Raw genomic sequence first — 18,035 nt, 5'->3', positions numbered from 1 at the left:
ACAAGTGGGAGGCCCCGCTGCACAACTGAGCAACAAGACAAGTACATTAGAGTCTCTACTTTGAGAAATAGATGCCTCACAGGTCCTCAACTGGCAGCTTCATTAAATAGTACCCGCAAAACGCCAGTGTCGACGTCTACAGTGAAGAGGCGACTCCGGAATGCTGGTCTTCAGAGCAGAGTGGCAAAGAAAAAGCCATATCTGAAACTGGCTAATAAAAGGAAAAGATTAATATGGGCAAAAGCACACAGACATTGGACAGAGGAAGATTGGAAAAAAGTGTTATGGACAGACGAATCGAAGTTTGAGGTGTTTGGATCACACAGAAGAACATTTGTGAGACGCAGAACAACTGAAAAGATGCTGGAAGAGTGCCTGACGCCATCTGTCAAGCATGGTGGAGGTTATGTGATGGTCTGGGGTTGCTTTGGTGCTGGTAAAGTGGGAGATTTGTACAAGGTAAAAGGGATTTTGAATAAGGAAGGCTATCACTCCATTTTGCAACGCCATGCCATACCCTATGGACAGCGCTTGATTGGAGCCAATTTCATCCTACAACAGGACAATGACCCAAAGCACACCTCCAAATTATGCAAGTACTATTTAGGGAAGAAGCAGGCAGCTGGTATTCTATCTGTAATGGAGTGGCCAGCGCAGTCATCAGATCTCAACCCCATAGAGCTGTTGTGGGAGCAGCTTGACAGTATGGTACGCAAGAAGTGCCCATCAAGCCAATCCAACTTGTGGGAGGGACTTCTGGAAGCATGGGGTGAAATTTCTCCCGATTACCTCAGCAAATTAACAGCTAGAATGCCAAAGGTCTGCAATGCTGTAATTGCTGCAAATGGAGCATTCTTTGATAAAAGCAAAGTTTGAAGGAGAAAATTATTATTTCAAATAAAAAACATTATTTCTAACCTTGTCAATGTCTTGACTATATTTTCTAGTCATTTTGCAACTCATTTGATAAATATAAGTGTGAGTTTTCATGGAAAACACAAAATTGTCTGGGTGACCCCAAACTTTTGAACGGTAGTGTAAGTGAATACAGTGCAGTGAAATTCAGTGACTCACAGGTGACATCTTCTCAGAATGGAGTCGTTCATGTTCTCTTTTCTTCTTCATCCGACCCAGAACACCATGTTGACTTCCAGTCTTCTTCATCTCCAATGCCCAAGCGCGAACCACAAGATATGTCATGAAAGTGTTGATGTAACCTGTATACCACGTTCACGTGACCCAATGTGCCACGTCACAGCTTATTCAAATCATGGAAGTGTTCAGTCTACATGACTACCGCCCGTCACGGTGCGCATACCTTAGATCAAAATTTCGACATATAACTAACTCTAAACCTCATAAGCTAATTTTCTTTAGCTATTATACTAGGATGTACAATTCTATATTAAAATATTATCATATTAGTCATGTGTCCTAGTATACCCACATCCAGCGATGGGTGGGATGGGTGAAACATAAAATAGTTTTCCATGAGTTTTGAACTGCGATGTGCTGCTGATCTCCCCTTTTGGGGGTAATATACAGGGAATATGGGGGTTATATAAGGGACTCCCATCATCCCTGTATATACCAGCCATCATCCCCATATATAACCACCATTATCCGTGTATGAACCAGCCTACCATTATCTCAGTATAAAATCTCCATCACCCCTGTATATACCATTAGGGCGGGCACTGTCAGCTTGCTGTGGCGTGCGGGCATTGTGGCTAAAGAAGAAGTAAATGGGGTGGGCATTGAGGACACCGTGGACCAATAGGATGCCTGAAATGCCGGTATATGGGAGAAGTCCAGCAGAATCTGAAAATATGCCTCCTGATTGCTTAGGCTGGGTTCACACGACTTATTTTCAGACGTAAACGAGGCGTATTATGCCTCGTTTTACATCTGAAAATAAGGCTACAATACGTCGGCAAACATCTGCCCATTAATTTGAATGGGTTTGCCGACGTACTGTGCAGACAACCTGTCATTTACGCGTCGTCGTTTGACAGCTGTCAAACGACGACGCGTAAAAATACAGCCTCATCAAAAGAAGTGCAGGGCACTTCTTTCAGACTTAATTTGAGCCGTTTCTTCATTGAACTCAATGAAGCACAGCTCAAAACAAGGCCGCTGTTTTCTCCTGAAAACAGTCTGTCTTTTCAGACGTAAAAGCCTGCTATTGTGTGCACATACCCTTAAAGGCTATGTACACCTTTGCACAGTTTTTTTTTTAATTGCCTTGTATGTATTTTGTAAAATAAATCACATTTCTAATTGGTCTACCATTTGTCTTCTGTACCTGCAGTGTATTTCAGTTCATGGCCAGCTGCTGTATTCAGTTATCTCTCTAAGGCCCTGTTCACACCTGCGTTGGTGTGTTTCGTTGTTCTGCTCCATCAGTGGTGCAGAACAAAGGAATAACGTAAGCAACTGTTCCATCGCACAACGGACACCGCCACCTGCCGACAGAACCCATTGACTTTAGTGGGTTCCATTGGCTTTCCGTCAGGCGGGGGACCGTGATTTTACCAGAGACAATAGTGCAGATGTGAACGAGGCCTTATCCGTCAGTCATCACCCTAATGGCAAACTGAGCAGCTCCTCCTTTGCAGGCTCATGAACAAGCATTTACTGTGGAATCTGCGCATGTGCATGGTCCTAATTACTGCATACCTCCTAACCGTCCCGGATATAGGGGGGTAGTCCAGGATTCTGGGCGCTGTTACGCTGTCCCAAGCGGCCGGTGGTATGTCTTGGTGTCAACTGTATCTGCGTCCTCAGGATGCAGATACAGTTTAATCCAATGCTAATGAAAGGGATCGTCAACTCCCTGCTTCTGTATTAGTACCACTCGCCGAGGAATTCCCGGGCACAGCGCTACTTTAAGTGCGGAGCCCCTTGTCTCACTATCCATATATGAACATTGACGTCGGGGACTACTCCTGGAACGGAATCCACTGCCTTTGCATTGCCGATGGTCTGGCCGGGGATTCCGCTCCTAGGCGGAACCCCTGATGTCACTTTCCATATATGTACAATTACATCAAGGGCTCCTCCTGGAGAGCAATCCTTGGCCACAGCGTGGCCGACGCTCTGGACAGAGATTCTGCTCCTATAGGGAATGCCTTACGTCACTGTCCATATATGGACAGTGACGGCAGGGGCTCCTCCTGGAGTGGAATCCCTGGGGGAGTGGCACCATCTACATGGGCACTGTGTGTGACACTATCTATATGGGCACTGGCGCTTTATATGTGCGCACTGGTACTAGGGGTAGCTAAGGGGGCATTAAACTGTATGGGGGCAGCTATTTGTCATTATACTGTGTAGGGGGTCCTATGGGAACATAATAATGAGTGGGCTGAACCGGGTATGTGTGGGCGGAGATTACTTAGATTAGATACTTGAAAGTTGGTAGGTATGTTTACTGGTGTGTGCTGGGGCAGAGAGAGTGTGCCTACTCCAAATTTGCAGCATAAGGCAATGAGGTTTCTTTACCACATGCCAATGCTGCAATTTTGGGAATTGCTCCCTCTAGTGACCAGCACATGGAAATGTTATAAATTAGAATCTGATTTATCATATTTCCTGACTTGTGAAAAAATTAAAAAATTAAAACAATGTTTAATCACTTATATACTAACTGTTTAACTGAAAAAAATAAATAATTCCTAGCGACACATTCCCTTTAATACTGGCGTTTCATACACCAGTCCTATTAAACAGTTTGCTGGAGTAAGATGCAACACATTTATTAACAGGCGAACGACTCTTAATAAATGTGTCGCATGTTTTAGCTGCAACGCGGCCTGTCATCAGTACTTTCTACGTGCTGCGGCCTGCTGTACATTTAAAGTACATTTTTAAAATGTATTTTATTGTCTGATGGGGGGGCATACAGTCTGATTGGGGGGGGAGGTATGGGTCTGGCACGGACTTTTGCCTTGTTACGCCCCCCAGAGATAAATCTGTGCGGCATTATACATATAGATTTCTGCTATCATTTACATCAGTTACTGGCGTAAATTATAGTAAAATTGTTGGCCATTTCTGCTAAGCCCCGCTCATTATTTGCCCCCAAAAATTATGACATTTGCGTATTTTGTGAATTTTCTACGCTAATAAACTGTTGTAGAAAGGTTAATATATTCCCCCCAAAGGCTACAGACCGTAATACAATATCTTAATGTAAGGATGTGTACACTTAATTGTGCTGCAACACTTGTTGTCTCCATTCTATGTCAGTGTGGGAAATAGATGTCCGGCCTTATGATTTTGTGATATGTAATAGACCCAGAATCCCAATCACCATACCAGAGAATGCAAAATAAAGACACAAAACATTATAATTGGGTGTTAAATGGTCAAAACTTTTATTATATTATATGACCAAACCCAAAATGGCAAACCTCCGACTCACGAAGAGTCACCCTCCAGCACGCAGGAAAGGAAAAACCCCCTGTGGGGGAAACCTCTAGGGAAACCATGGCTGGAGGATTGCCCTTCCTCTAGGCTTAGAAGGTGCCAAAATATAATTTGTAACAGAATTTATACGTTTTCTCAGATTTTTAAGGAAAGACAATACAATGAACGAACGAACGAACGAACGAACGAACGAACGAAATAAAACACATAAATCGGCTGATCTGGATGGCTAGGCGGGTGTCTCTCTTCCTGGGCACCCATTAAAATTAATGGGTGATCCACGGATGAGACGGGTCCTCCAGATGCCTCCTTGTAGCATCTGTCTCCGCTCTGGCTAATAGAGGGGGATCTCCTGCTGGAAACCCCCCTCTATTACAGACAACCCGTATGAAGAGGATGTGATGAAGAAGTGGTCTGGGGTGAAGGGTTTCCCTGCTAGAACCTACAAATTACATCAGGTCGGTATTGGTGGGGAAGTCAAGCTCAAGGTCCTCAGTCCCATCTAATATGGCGCTGAATGTGGCAGTAAAACTTTCTAATATGGAATCTTCTTTATGTCATAAACATTTGTATTTATGACATCAGCGGATTCATCATCATTACTGCAGGAGTTTATTAACACTGCCGCCTCATTCATTGTGACGTCACCCACAGTGGTCTGAAGTGTTAACCCTTTACTGACTGGCAGTGTACTTACCACAGAGGCCATAAAGCTGAATAGAACATATCAGCGACCATAAAGGAAAAGGGATATTGCAGGGATTATCTCCGCACAAGAACAATGCATGACAAAGGGTTGTCCAGGATAAGATAACTTGTCTGCTTTCTCCAAAAACCAGCACCACACCTGTCCATAGGTTGTGTGTGGTATTACAGCTCATTACCATTCACTTCAATGGAGAAAACCTGCAATACCAGATACAACCTGTGGATAGGTGTGGTGCTGTTTTTGAAAGAAAGCAGCCATATTTTTCTAACTCTGCACAGCCCCTGTTAGAAATAGTTAAAAAAAAGGGGGGGAGAAAATAAATTAAAAAAAGGTAAAAAGAGGAACTCTGAGGTAAAATAAATCAAACTAGACTGAAAGGAGTCTGCTGGAGGTGCCAGATGGAAAGACATATTTCTGCCATGGGGACCAGATTAGTTGAAATGTATCTTGAAGGGGGGCTTCAGAGAGTGGGTTTTAACCCCTTATAGCCCTATGAAGTGCTGTTGCATTGAAAAACTATGCAGTTCATCTTCGAATGCAGCGTCACAAAAACAAATTATTTTGTAAAAAATAAAACTATATAAATTTGGTATCGCCATAATCGTAACGACCCGCAGAATCAAGTTATCATGCAATTCATGCCGCCCGATGAACATTGTAAAATCAAAACAGAAATGGTGGAATTACAGGTTTTTTTTCAATTCACCCCACAAAATGTATGCTTTTTTACATTTTTTAAAATACATTATATATTACATTAGGCCGCAGGGTAAATTCCACATAAACAGCGCCATTTATGGGTTAACTGTTTAAATGATACCAGTTCAAGTGACTTTTATCGAAAAACACCATAAGAATTTTTTTCACAATTAACCTTCTAATTGGGCCTAGAATGTGTGATACTGTCTGCTAAGCCGTTGTATCTAAGTAGACCTAAGTAGACAAAAGTCGATGGTACAGCGCAGTCAGGTTTAAAACAGAACGTAGTTCCAATTTTATTTGGATGGTTAAAACAAGATCATTCCCGAATGCAAGGGTGAAAATGTAGGTAAGGTGCCTACGCGTTTCAGACGTATACCACGTCCTTCCTCATGGCTTTAATGCTAACAACTAAATGTCAGAACGAGGTCTATATCTGGTTGCCAACAGGTGAAAATTAGTGATGTCACACAGAAAAGTGGTGCTGTCCAGCATAGTAGTGCTGAACTAGGGAGACGCCTATAAAGCATCAGTATTCTATGAATAAAAGCTATCCAGCACGGTGGAGCTGTCCAGCAGAAGTGGTGCTGAAACAGAGAGCCGGTGATAGAACATCACTGCTCTAATAGTAAGTTATGTGCTTATAGCGTTGATTGATGAATATTTATAAATAATAACATGAGGGATAACAATGACCCAAATCTATCCTAGAGTAGTGGATAGAATATTAATGCTAATTTCTGTTTATTAGGCTGTCGGATATAAACCTCTGAAATACTCACATCGAAAAATTAAAACATGAATAGACGCTAAAAAATACATCATTTAAACAGTTTAAAACAATACATGAACTGGAAAGAAGGGGAATTATGTATTGGTCTTCAAGGATAATTAGTATTGGAAAATTTGTTTTCCTTTGTATACTAGACCGTCAAACGGGAAATCTGATGGGGGAAGGACCCGTTAATATGGATAATTAGGTGTCATCTGTAAAAGCCATGAACATTAACAGGTATTATTGATTATTAGGCCATATTAGATTCTACCGATCATTTCATAGATTCTTTTACTATTAGTGGAACATTAATTCTTTTTTTAAGTTCAAACCTTTAGGAAACCTTGTTTTTAGTGTAAATATCCAGTATGTTTCACGTGATAAGATTTTATGTTTGATGTTCCCCCCTCTGGTTGGAGTTTTGACTTTTTTTCTGGCATAACATCTCAGACTTGTAATTGATCTATTATGGAAGGTTATGAAATGTTTTACAACATTGGAGATATTGGTGAGGTTAGGATTTCTTATATAGCCCAAATGTTCTAGTATCCTAGTTTTACATTTGCGGCTGGTGCAACCGACATACATTAGGTTGCATTCCAAACACTCCACAATGTATATCACTGCCTCACTGTTGCAATTAATGTAAGTTTGAATTGAAAAATTTGTATTGTTATCTGAATCTCTGAAGTTCTTAGTAGGCTTAGCATATGAACAGATTTTACATGGATGCGATCCGCATTTAAAGAAACCCGTATATTGAAGCCATGTCAGTTTGGGAATGTTTGAGGAAAATATAGAAGGAGACAATAGATCACCTAAGGAAGGAGCTTTTCTGGATACAACACGGCAACCATCTTTCAAAATATCTGACAAAGCCTCGTCTTACATTAGAATGGCTACATTTTTATGGACGATTTTCTTTATTTCATTAAACTGACTACTGTGTTGTAACACCAAAGTAGGTACGTTTAGACCAGTATCTTTATTATTATGTTTTGGCTCTAGAAGTATATATCGAGGCTTTGTTTCTACAATGGAGGTTACTCTTTTGAGGGTCCATTCTGCATACCCTCTTTTGCGTAGTCTCCTACAAATTTGCTGTTGTTCCACCCGGTAATTGGGGTCATTACTACAATTTCTTTTTGCTCTGTACATTTCTCCCACTGGGATTGATGAGATGGTTTGTCTAGGGTGACCGCTTGTTGCACGCAAGATAGTGTTCCCTGAAATCGACTTACGATATGTTTTAGTGTTGATTATTTCCCCTGCATGTCCTTTGAGTTCTAGGTCCAGAAACTGGATAGTATCTTTTTGTGAAGAATAGGTAAATTTCAAGTTGAGTTGGTTATTAAGATAATTGATGAAATTTGGGATATCTGACATATTGCCTTCCCATATAAATAGCAGGTCGTCTATATACCTTGCATACCAGTTAATAGATCTGCCAAAAGGATTATCACTAGAAAAAATGAAAAGTTCCTCCCACAACGCCATCACAAGATTTGCCAGAGAAGGGGAGAATTTAGCTCCCATTGATACTCACTTAAGTTGTAGGTAAAACAACCCATCGAACTGGAAGAAATTGTGTGTCATCAGGAAGACAAGGACCTCAAGTATATATGATTGTAGCTCATAGCTGTAAGTGCTGTGTTTAAAAAGATGATATTCTAGTGCCCTATGGGCTATTTCGTGTGGAATGCTGGTATAAAGTGAGGTCACATCACAGCTCAGCCATGCAAATTTATTTTCCCATCTTTTTTTTGTGAAATGAGCATAAAACATCTCTGGTGTCACGTAAATGGCCCAGGGTTCTTAATGCAAGGGGTTGTAACAAGGAGTCTAGCCATTCAGATAGTTTTTCTGTGAATGATCCTATCCCTGACACTATGGGGCGCATAGGTGGGGGGTTTATGCCTTTATGTGTCTTGGTCAATGCGTGCATGATTGGAATTGAGGTACATTGGACCATAATATATTCTGCTTGCTTACTTGTTAATACGCCACTACCTAAACCATCGTTTATCAGTTTGTTGAGCTTTTTTTGGAACATAGATGTTGGATTGCACGTTAGTTTTTTATATGTGTCTGTATCTGCTATGAGTTTCAAAATTTGGGTCTTATACATTTCCCTATCTAACACAGTGATACTGCCCCCTTTTCCCGACATCTTAATAATGATATCCTTATTATTTTTTAACGATTTTATTTGCCATATTCAGCTCTTTAGAGATATTACAATTCTTATTACAACACTACGAATTTTTGGATAGTTGCTGGAGATCCTTTTCAATTGCCCATTGAAATCTGTCCATAGAGTCTATCCTGGATGCCAGAGGATGGAAGCTTGGATTTTTTGTGACAAAGTCCGGGGAAAAATGAATATTTCTTGTAGGAAGTTCTGGTTTCAGACTCTCTAAGCATTGGATTGCCCTATGTTCCTCAAACGATAGTAATCTATGGTCGTTGATATTTGTATTGGGTTCTTTGAGATTATAATCTTCGGAGTCTGTTGTCATTTTGGAGCGTGTTGTAGAAATGCCTCTTTACTGTTAAATTCCTTACAAATCGATTAATGTCCAGAAGTGTGTTGAAAGTATTGAACGTACGATTAGGGGCAAAATTGAGGCCCAACGAAAGAACCTTGACTTGTGTGGAGTTAGTTCGGATGAGGAAAGGTTGATCACATTAATGCTGGGTGTGGGTTCCTGCGGTTCCGTAGGCGACGGTTTTGTTCCTGGTCTGTTTGGGTGATGTTTCCTACCGCCTCTCCTTCCCCGTTTTTTTACTTCCTTGACTTGCTGACTGATTGGTATCCTTGGGAATATAGGATCCTAGAGTTATCACTATCTGAGGCTTCATTTATTCCTTCGATTGAATCAGGTTCAGAGGAGCTAAAACTGACTCTGTTCAGACTGCTGCCGGATCTTCTCTCTTGTCTGCGATTTTTTAAGATGGGTCTGATTTTGTTGTGTACTTTGTCTCTTTTATTCCAATCATACACCTCCTTGTTTGCATAGTCCCTGAGGTCTCGTTGGAATTTATTTTTCTCAGTTTCAGCTATGGATTTATTTAATTTTTCCAAGTGTAGAGAAGTACGTTGTTCCAGTATAGTGAAGTCGGGTGAGCTGGAGGAAGCATTAATTTGTTCTTTTAGAGCGGAAATGTCAGTTTCCAATTTCTGTCAATTTGGCCTCCTCTTGTCTGGTAATTAGTTCCATTAGTTTTATAGAACATTCTGTTAATATAAAATTCCAGTGTGTGCTGAATTCTTCAGAGTAGGTAAAAGTAGAACTTTTTCTTAAACGTAGACCCCTTGGGATCATTTGTTTTGTAATATAATTACGTAAAGTCGTCAGGTCCCACCATATCTTAGCCTCCTGTACTGATAGTTTCTCTAGATCATGGAACATTTCCTGTAATGCACGATCACCTCCTTCTGGAGTATCATAATTGCCAAACACTTGGGCGGCCATTTCCACTCTGGAACATCGTGTATCTTGAGACATGGTTATTACTTGTTGTATATATATATATACAGTGAAGGAAATAAGTATTTGATCCCTTGCTGATTTTGTAAGTTTGGCCACTGTCAAAGACATGAACAGTCTAGAATTTTTAGGCTAGGTTAATTTTATCAGTGAGAGATAGATTATATTTAAAAAAAAAAAAACTGAAAATCACATTGTCAAAATTAGATATATTTATTTGCATTGTGCACAGAGAAATAAGTATTTGATCCCCTACCAACCATTAAGAGTTCAGCCTTCTCCAGACCAGTTACATGCTCCAAATCAACTTGGTGCCTGCATTAAGACAGCTGTCTTAAATGGTCACCTGTATAAAAGACTCCTGTCCACAGACTCAATTAAACAGTCTGACTCTAACCTCTACAACATGGGCAAGGCCAAAGAGCTTTCTAAGGATGTCAGGGACAAGATCATAGACCTGCACAAGGCTGGAATGGGCTACAAAACCATAAATAAGACGCTGGGTGAGAAGGAGACAACTGTTGGTGCAATAGTAAGAAAATGGAAGACATTCAAAATGACTTTCAATCGACATCGATCTGGGGCAACATGCAAAATATCACCTCGTGGGGTATCCTTGATCCTGAGGAAGGTGAGAGCTCAGCCGAAAACTACACCGGGGGAACTTGTTAATGATCTCAAGGCAGCTGGGACCACAGTCACCAAGAAAACCATTGGTAACACATTACGCCGTAATGGATTAAAATCCTGCAGTGCCCGCAAGGTCCCCCTGCTCAAGAAGGCACATGTACAGGCCCGTCTGAAGTTTGCAAATGAACATCTGGATGATTCTGAGAGTGATTGGGAGAAGGTGCTGTGGTCAGATGAGACTAAAATTGAGCTCTTTGGCATTAACTCAACTCGCCGTGTTTGGAGGAAGAGAAATGCTGTCTATGACCCAAAGAACACCGTCCCCACTGTCAAGCATGGAGGTGGAAACATTATGTTTTGGGGATGTTTCTCTGCTTAGGGCACAGGACTACTTCACCGCATCAATGGGAGAATGGATGGAGCCATGTACCGTCAAATCCTGAGTGACAACCTCCTTCCCTCCACCAGGACATTAAAAATGGCTCGTGGCTGGGTCTTCCAGCACGACAATGACCCGAAACATACAGCCAAGGCAACAAAGGAATGGCTCAAAAAGAAGCACATTAAGGTCATGGAGTGGCCTAGCCAGTCTCCAGACTTTAATCCCATCAAAAACGTATGGAGGGAGCTGAAGATCCGAGTTGCCAAGCGACAGCCTCGAAATCTTAATGATTTACAGATGATCTGCAAAGAGGAGTCGGCCAAAATTCCATCTAACATGTGTGCAAACCTCATCATCAACTACAAAAAACGTCTGACTGCTTTGCTTGCCAACAAGGGTTTTGCCACCAAGTATTAAGTCTTGTTTGCCAAAGGGATCAAATACTTATTTCTCTGTGCACAATGCAAATAAATATATATAATTTTGACAATGAGATTTTCTGTTTTTTTTTATATAATCTATCTCTCACTGGTAAAAATAACCTAGCCTAAAAATTCTAGACTGTTCATGTCTTTGACAGTGGGCAAACTTACAAAATCAGCAATGGATCAAATACTTATTTCCTTCACTGTATATATATATATAACCGAAATTCCAGTTAAGTTTTAAAAATTTGTATTTTAAAGCCAGAAGAAAAAATATATATATAAAGAAAAATTGTTGTACTTTAATAACTCTGTGAGTATATTAGTATGTTATAGAACTCTTTAACATTCGGGATATGGTCAAAATACAATTGTGCTTTTGTATTGTGAACCCTATATAACGGGCAGTAGGTGTGCACGGATGGATGCAGCCGTATAGCTATACAAACAAACAGTGGGAGGGATCCTCCAGCTCACCTTGATGCAAGTTTTAGACAGAAGAAAAATGGGCAAAAGTAGATGGTCCAGCGCAGTCAAGTTTAAAACAGAACGTAGTTCCAATTTTATTTGGATGGTTAAAACAAGATCATTCCCGAATGCAAGGGTGAAAATGTAGGTAAAGTGCCTACGCGTTTCAGATGTATACCACGTTCTTCCTCATGGCTTTAATGCTAAAAACTATTTGTCAGAACGAGGTTTATATCCGTTGCCAACAGGTGAAAATTAGTGCTGTCACAGCAAGGTGGTGCTGTCCAGCAGAGTAGTGTTGAACTAAGGAGACGCCTTAGGAACATCGGCAGTCTATAAATAAAAGCTATCCAGCACAGTGGAGCTGTCCATCAAAAGTGGTGCTGAAACAGAGAGCCGGTGATAGAACATCACTGCTCTAATAGTAAGTTGTGTACTTACAGCATTGTTTGATAGATAGTTATCAATGATAGGATGAGGGATAACAATGATCCAATTTTATCCTTGAGTAGTGGATAGATTATTAATGCTTATTTTTGTTTATTAGGCTGTCGGATATGAACCTCTCCAATACTCACATCGAGATATTAAAACATAAATAGACGCTAAAAAATACATAATTTAAACAGTTTAGGACAATACATGAACTGGAGAAAAGGGAATTATATACTGGTTTTTAAAGGTAATTGGTGTTGAAAAAAATCTTTGTATACTAAACCGCCATTTGATTAACAAGGAATGTGATGGGGGAGGGACCCGTTGATATGGACAGTTAGGTGTCATCTGTAAAAGCCGTGAGCATTGACAGGTATTATTAATTATTAGACCATATTAAATTCTGCCGATAATTTCATAGATTCTTTCACTAATAATGGAACATTAATTCTTTTTTTATCACAACTTTTTTTTATTTTCACAATCCTGACCCTTATGTAGCGTCTCTGTGATATTTACAGCAAGGCAAGCGTAATCTCGTTTTAAATGACAGGTTACATCGTACAGGTCTTTACCACTTTGGAATTTTTCTCAGACCCTCTCTCTTTCTCCACCATTACATGATCCACTGAAACCAAATATCACAAATTCTCGTCTGTGGATCTTGTCCCCTATATTGGTGGACAGGTAAATTCCCAGAGGAGCCACACCACAGAATAATAAGCCACAAAAGGTTAATCTGTACAAACCATCTAGTCAGGCGGGGTATTAACGTACTGGCTTTACTGGCATAGTTTATACTCCACCCTTTGCCACCCAAACAAGCCCAAGTTGTCCTTTAAAACAGAGAACAAATCCTCATCCGTCAACACATTTGTGCTTGAGTACGCAGCCAAACATGAAGGTGACTCACCACTCACAGGAATCCCGGCATCACCCAAGGGTGCCTCCAAGATTGTTCCAGCAGCTGGACGACCAGTCTCTTGACCGTGGTCAGCTGCAGATCCCAATGATGCAATAGGAGGCAGTCTTCGTCCGTATCCTATGACAACGGGCTCTCCCACCAGCAGCAAGGAGGGGGCAATAAACTCCTTTTGGAGTCTACACCTGTCTCACCACTGATGCTACCGACTGCCCTCCATAGTCTGCCTGTACATTATAATCACAGGACTGCTCCTCCCACCACACCTCGAGCCATCCATGCCCCTACTGCTTCCTCTGGGGTAGAGCAGAACCCTGCCTCATGGACCTGTTAGATGAGGGTGCAGTACAAGGACTGACTCCTCCTTCCTCTACACCAGCGCTGTCCCACATCCCTGGACCACTTTACTGCAAGCTGGGATCTTCCGGCCATGCCACATGCAGGGAGGGGGGGGGGGTGGAGGAACTATTTTTAGAGCATAACACTTCCCTCTAAAAAGCATGGGACAACAATAACAGTCCATAAGCTTTTGGAAAGGGCTCTTCAGCTCCTTTGCTTTGGGAAAATAGTTACTGCCAGACTCCAGCCATCCCTTAATAAGTGGATTTCCACGCCGTTGCATTCACTCCACCACTGAGGACCCTGTGTGGTAACAATCCTGAATCTTTTTGGAGAACTGTTGCCTACTAGGCACAGGTAACCCTTTATAACGACTCAGAAAAAATAATTGTGTTAACCATTTAAGATTACATTGATAATAAACATTAATTTAAACTATATAAGCAATATACCCATAAGCTCCATAATTCTAGGCACCCAAGGGGCCTTACAATAGAATACACTTCTTATGCTACTTTTTACCATAAAATGGGGGTTTGCCATACAGCACAGGCAAGGGGGGGCATGCTATTTTGTTTCATTTTTGAGGGGTTAACCCGACGGAAACCTCAGACGGAATCCCTCAACGGAAGGGCAGCGGTGATGTGAACAGGTCCTTAGTGTCGTCTTTTTCTTTATTTTCTATTTGTACATTATACCTGAGATAAATAACTATGTCCCTAGTGTGTTATACATATTAGGCTGGGTTCACACGACCTATTTTCAGACGTAAACGAGGCGTATTATGCCTCGTTTTACGTCTGAAAATAGGGCTACAATACGTCGGCAAACATCTGCCCATTCATTTGAATGGGTTTGCCGACGTACTGTGCAGACGACCTGTTATTTACGCGTCGTCGTTTGACAGCTGTCAAACGACGACGCGTAAAAATACAGCCTCGTCAAAAGAAGTGCAGGACACTTCTTTGGACGTTTTTGGAGCTGTTTTCTCATAGACTCCAATGAAAACAGCTCCAAAAATGGACGTAAAAAAACGCCGCGAAAAACGCAGCGAAAAATGCGAGTTGGTCAAAAAACGTCTGAAAAGCAGGGTCTGTTTTCCCTTGAAAACAGCTCTGGATTTTCAGACGTTTTTGGTCACTACGTCTGCACATACCCTTAGTGTCTATAACATGTATCAGGAACATATTATCACACCTTTGATTCTTTACAGATGACTGATCCTAGTGAGAAGAAGGAACGTGACATATAATCCTGTCAGCAGCAAGAAAGGAATCACAAGACAGGTAATTAATATTTATATTAATTACTGATAACACTCAGGCTAGATATGAGTTCTAGACCCACAGAGGTGTGATAGTATCTTCCTGATACATCAGAATATATGTGTTTTTAACATGTATATCTTCTATAGACAATATCTAGTATAACACAACCATATCTCAGGTACAGAGGTGAGGAACATCTCTGTTCTTTACCCTCTGTTTTGTAGTCAGGACTCCCCTTTTATTTTTAATATCATTTTTAATAGCTATTCAGTCTTCGATTAACCCTTTCAGGACCAGGCTAAGTTAAATTTTTATGCTTTTGTTTTCTTACTTCCCGCCTTCCAAAAGTCATAACTCTTTTATTTTTTCGTTGACACAGCCATATGAGGGCTTAATTTTTAAAGGACAAATTTTACCATATCTCAGGTACAGAGGTGAGGAACATGTCTATTATTTTACCCTCTGTTCTCTAAAGTCAGAAATCCACCTTTTATTTCCAATAGAATATAATTGTTATGGTCCTTTTGACCATAAAATTTGGCATGAGGGGAGGCTAGTGAGGGCGAGTAATGTATTTGACCTTGCATTGTTACTGGCAGTATGATGAAAAGAAACCCATGTTTGATGCAGGTTTCTTTTAGGGTATGTTCACACGTAGTCAACAAAAACGTCTGAAAATCCAGAGCTGTTTTCAAGGGAAAACAGACCCTGCTTTTCAGACGGTTTTTTACCAACTCGCATTTTTCGCGGCGTTTTCACGCCGTTTTCGCAGCGTTTTTTACGTCCGTTTTTGGAGCTGTTTTCATTGGAGTCTATGAGAAAACAGCTCCAAAAACGTCCAAAGAAGTGTCCTGCACTTCTTTTGACGAGGCTGTATTTTTACGCGTCGTCGTTTGACAGCTGTCAAACGACGACGCGTAAATAACAGGTCGTCTGCACAGTACGTCGGCAAACCCATTCAAATGAATGGGCAGATGTTTGCCGACTTATTGTAGCCCTATTTTCAGACGTAAAACGAGGCATAATACGCCTCGTTTAAGTCTGAAATTTGGCCGTGTGAACATACCCTTAGTAGGCCGGTAATGTTTGCAAAACGACTAAAAGGAAATACAAAAAACTGTTCTTAGCAGAGAGGCACAGTCACTTAAAATATTACACAAAATGGCGGCAATTTCAGGCAATGCAGGAAATGGGGTTTTACCAGCTTGGTTTCCTTGGGACAGAGCTCGGACTCTTCCCTGATACAGGGGTAACCCATCGTCTCAGCAACTAAATAACAGGGAGGCTTCACGCAACTTCCACTTGTTACATCCAATGCTGCCTCTTTCACAGCAATCATCTGTGGGGAGGTTCTTATCTTATCCCTGGTTCTATGAAGCAGTGTCGAGCCCAAAACGAAAAGCCTCAGTAGCAGCTCCAATACTAAAAGAATGAGAGCTGTAATCCAGATGTGAAAGGCCCAACCCTTGTACGCATTTCTTAAAGACAGCCTGAGGACGCACAGCAATGAAACACAGAAAACACCCCACTGGGCACGATTCCCCCTCATGAATTTTAGTCAAACAAATCTCAAAACCTTTTCCCTTCCTGTCAGTTTTTGAATGATACAACATTATTCTCAACACACTATCCTGAAAAAAACACATCGGTTACTTGATTACCGCCCTGCACCCGTTTTGAGGGACTAACCATTTCGCCAACCCTAAAAGCCCCATAGAAAGCCCAAGAGAAAGCCAATTGAAACAACTACCTCTCATAATCTGAATGGGATATCCTGTGCAACTGAGAAAATGTCCCTCCAACATTGCAAAAGACACCAGCCCACGCTTATCCTGCCCGACATGCCCTTTTTGAAAATTCTGCAGAGCCCGCCGTATCAAAAAATGCTTAGTAACATCCGTACAACCAATTAACTTAAAGAAAAAGGAAAGTGCCGCTACCGACTTAACAACAGAGGAAGCTGAAGATCCACTGTCCATAAGAGATAACAAAAAACAGAACATCCCCTCTAAGGCACTAAAATGACTCCTTTGACTACACCACGAATCCTCCAGCTGGAACCATCTCACCCAGATCTTGGTATAAGCATCCCACGTAGCAGGGGCCAGCGAACGCTTCGCCCACCATATCAGACGAGCCACACCACCCTCCAATGGTGCTCGGGGCAAGAAACTGGATCCCTCTCTGCCTCTGGAGCTAGCCAACGGAAACGATCCCACTGCAATCGAGATAAAGCATTTGTAATGTCATTGGAAACTCCAGGAACATGATGAGCCCTAAATAGAATGTTCCATCTCAAACACAGCAGGACCAACTGGCGTAGCACTGTGATCACCGGGGGGGAATTGGCGGACAAACTATTAATAGCGCACACGACCGCCATGTTATCATAGTGAAAAAACACTGACCGATTGGACTAAAGCTGTCCCCAAATTTCCACCGCAACTAGAATGGGAAACAACTCCAGAAAACAAAGGTTACCTGTCAAACCACACTCCCTCCACCCTAGTGGCCAAGTACGAACACACCATTTCCCCTGAAAGTACGCTCTGAAACCGATAGAACCAGAAGCATCAGTACACAATTGTATCTCCACATTCGAAAGTCCCGCTGCAATCCATAATCATCTGCCGTTATATTCTACCAAAAAGGAAACCCAAACCCTCAAATCCGCCTTATGCTCCTTGCCAAGGCAAATAAAATGGTGGGGACTTCTAACACCAGCAGTTGCTTGCGCCAAGCGCCTACAAAAAAAAACCGGCCCATAGGCATAATTCTATAGGCAAAATTGAGTTTCCCCAATAATGATTGCAGGAGCCGCAGGGTGATTTTTGTTTTCACCAGAGCCTCCTGCACCGTTGCCCACAGATCAACAAGTTTTGCCTCCGGCAACCTACATTCCATTGCCTGGGAATCAATTTAATTTCCCAAAAAAAAGAGCGTCGTGGTTGGTCCCTCCGTTTTTTCAAACGCCAACGAAACCCCAAAGTCATCAAAAACATCAATCACAGCCTGTAAATATTGCACACGACGGCCGAGCCGCAGGGCCGACACAAAAGAA

Source organism: Rhinoderma darwinii, unplaced genomic scaffold (genome assembly GCF_050947455.1).
Source record: "Rhinoderma darwinii isolate aRhiDar2 unplaced genomic scaffold, aRhiDar2.hap1 Scaffold_89, whole genome shotgun sequence".
NCBI lineage: Eukaryota > Metazoa > Chordata > Amphibia > Anura > Rhinodermatidae > Rhinoderma > Rhinoderma darwinii.
The sequence above is the reverse complement of the archived record's forward strand: the minus strand, read 5'-3'. Positions refer to the sequence as shown.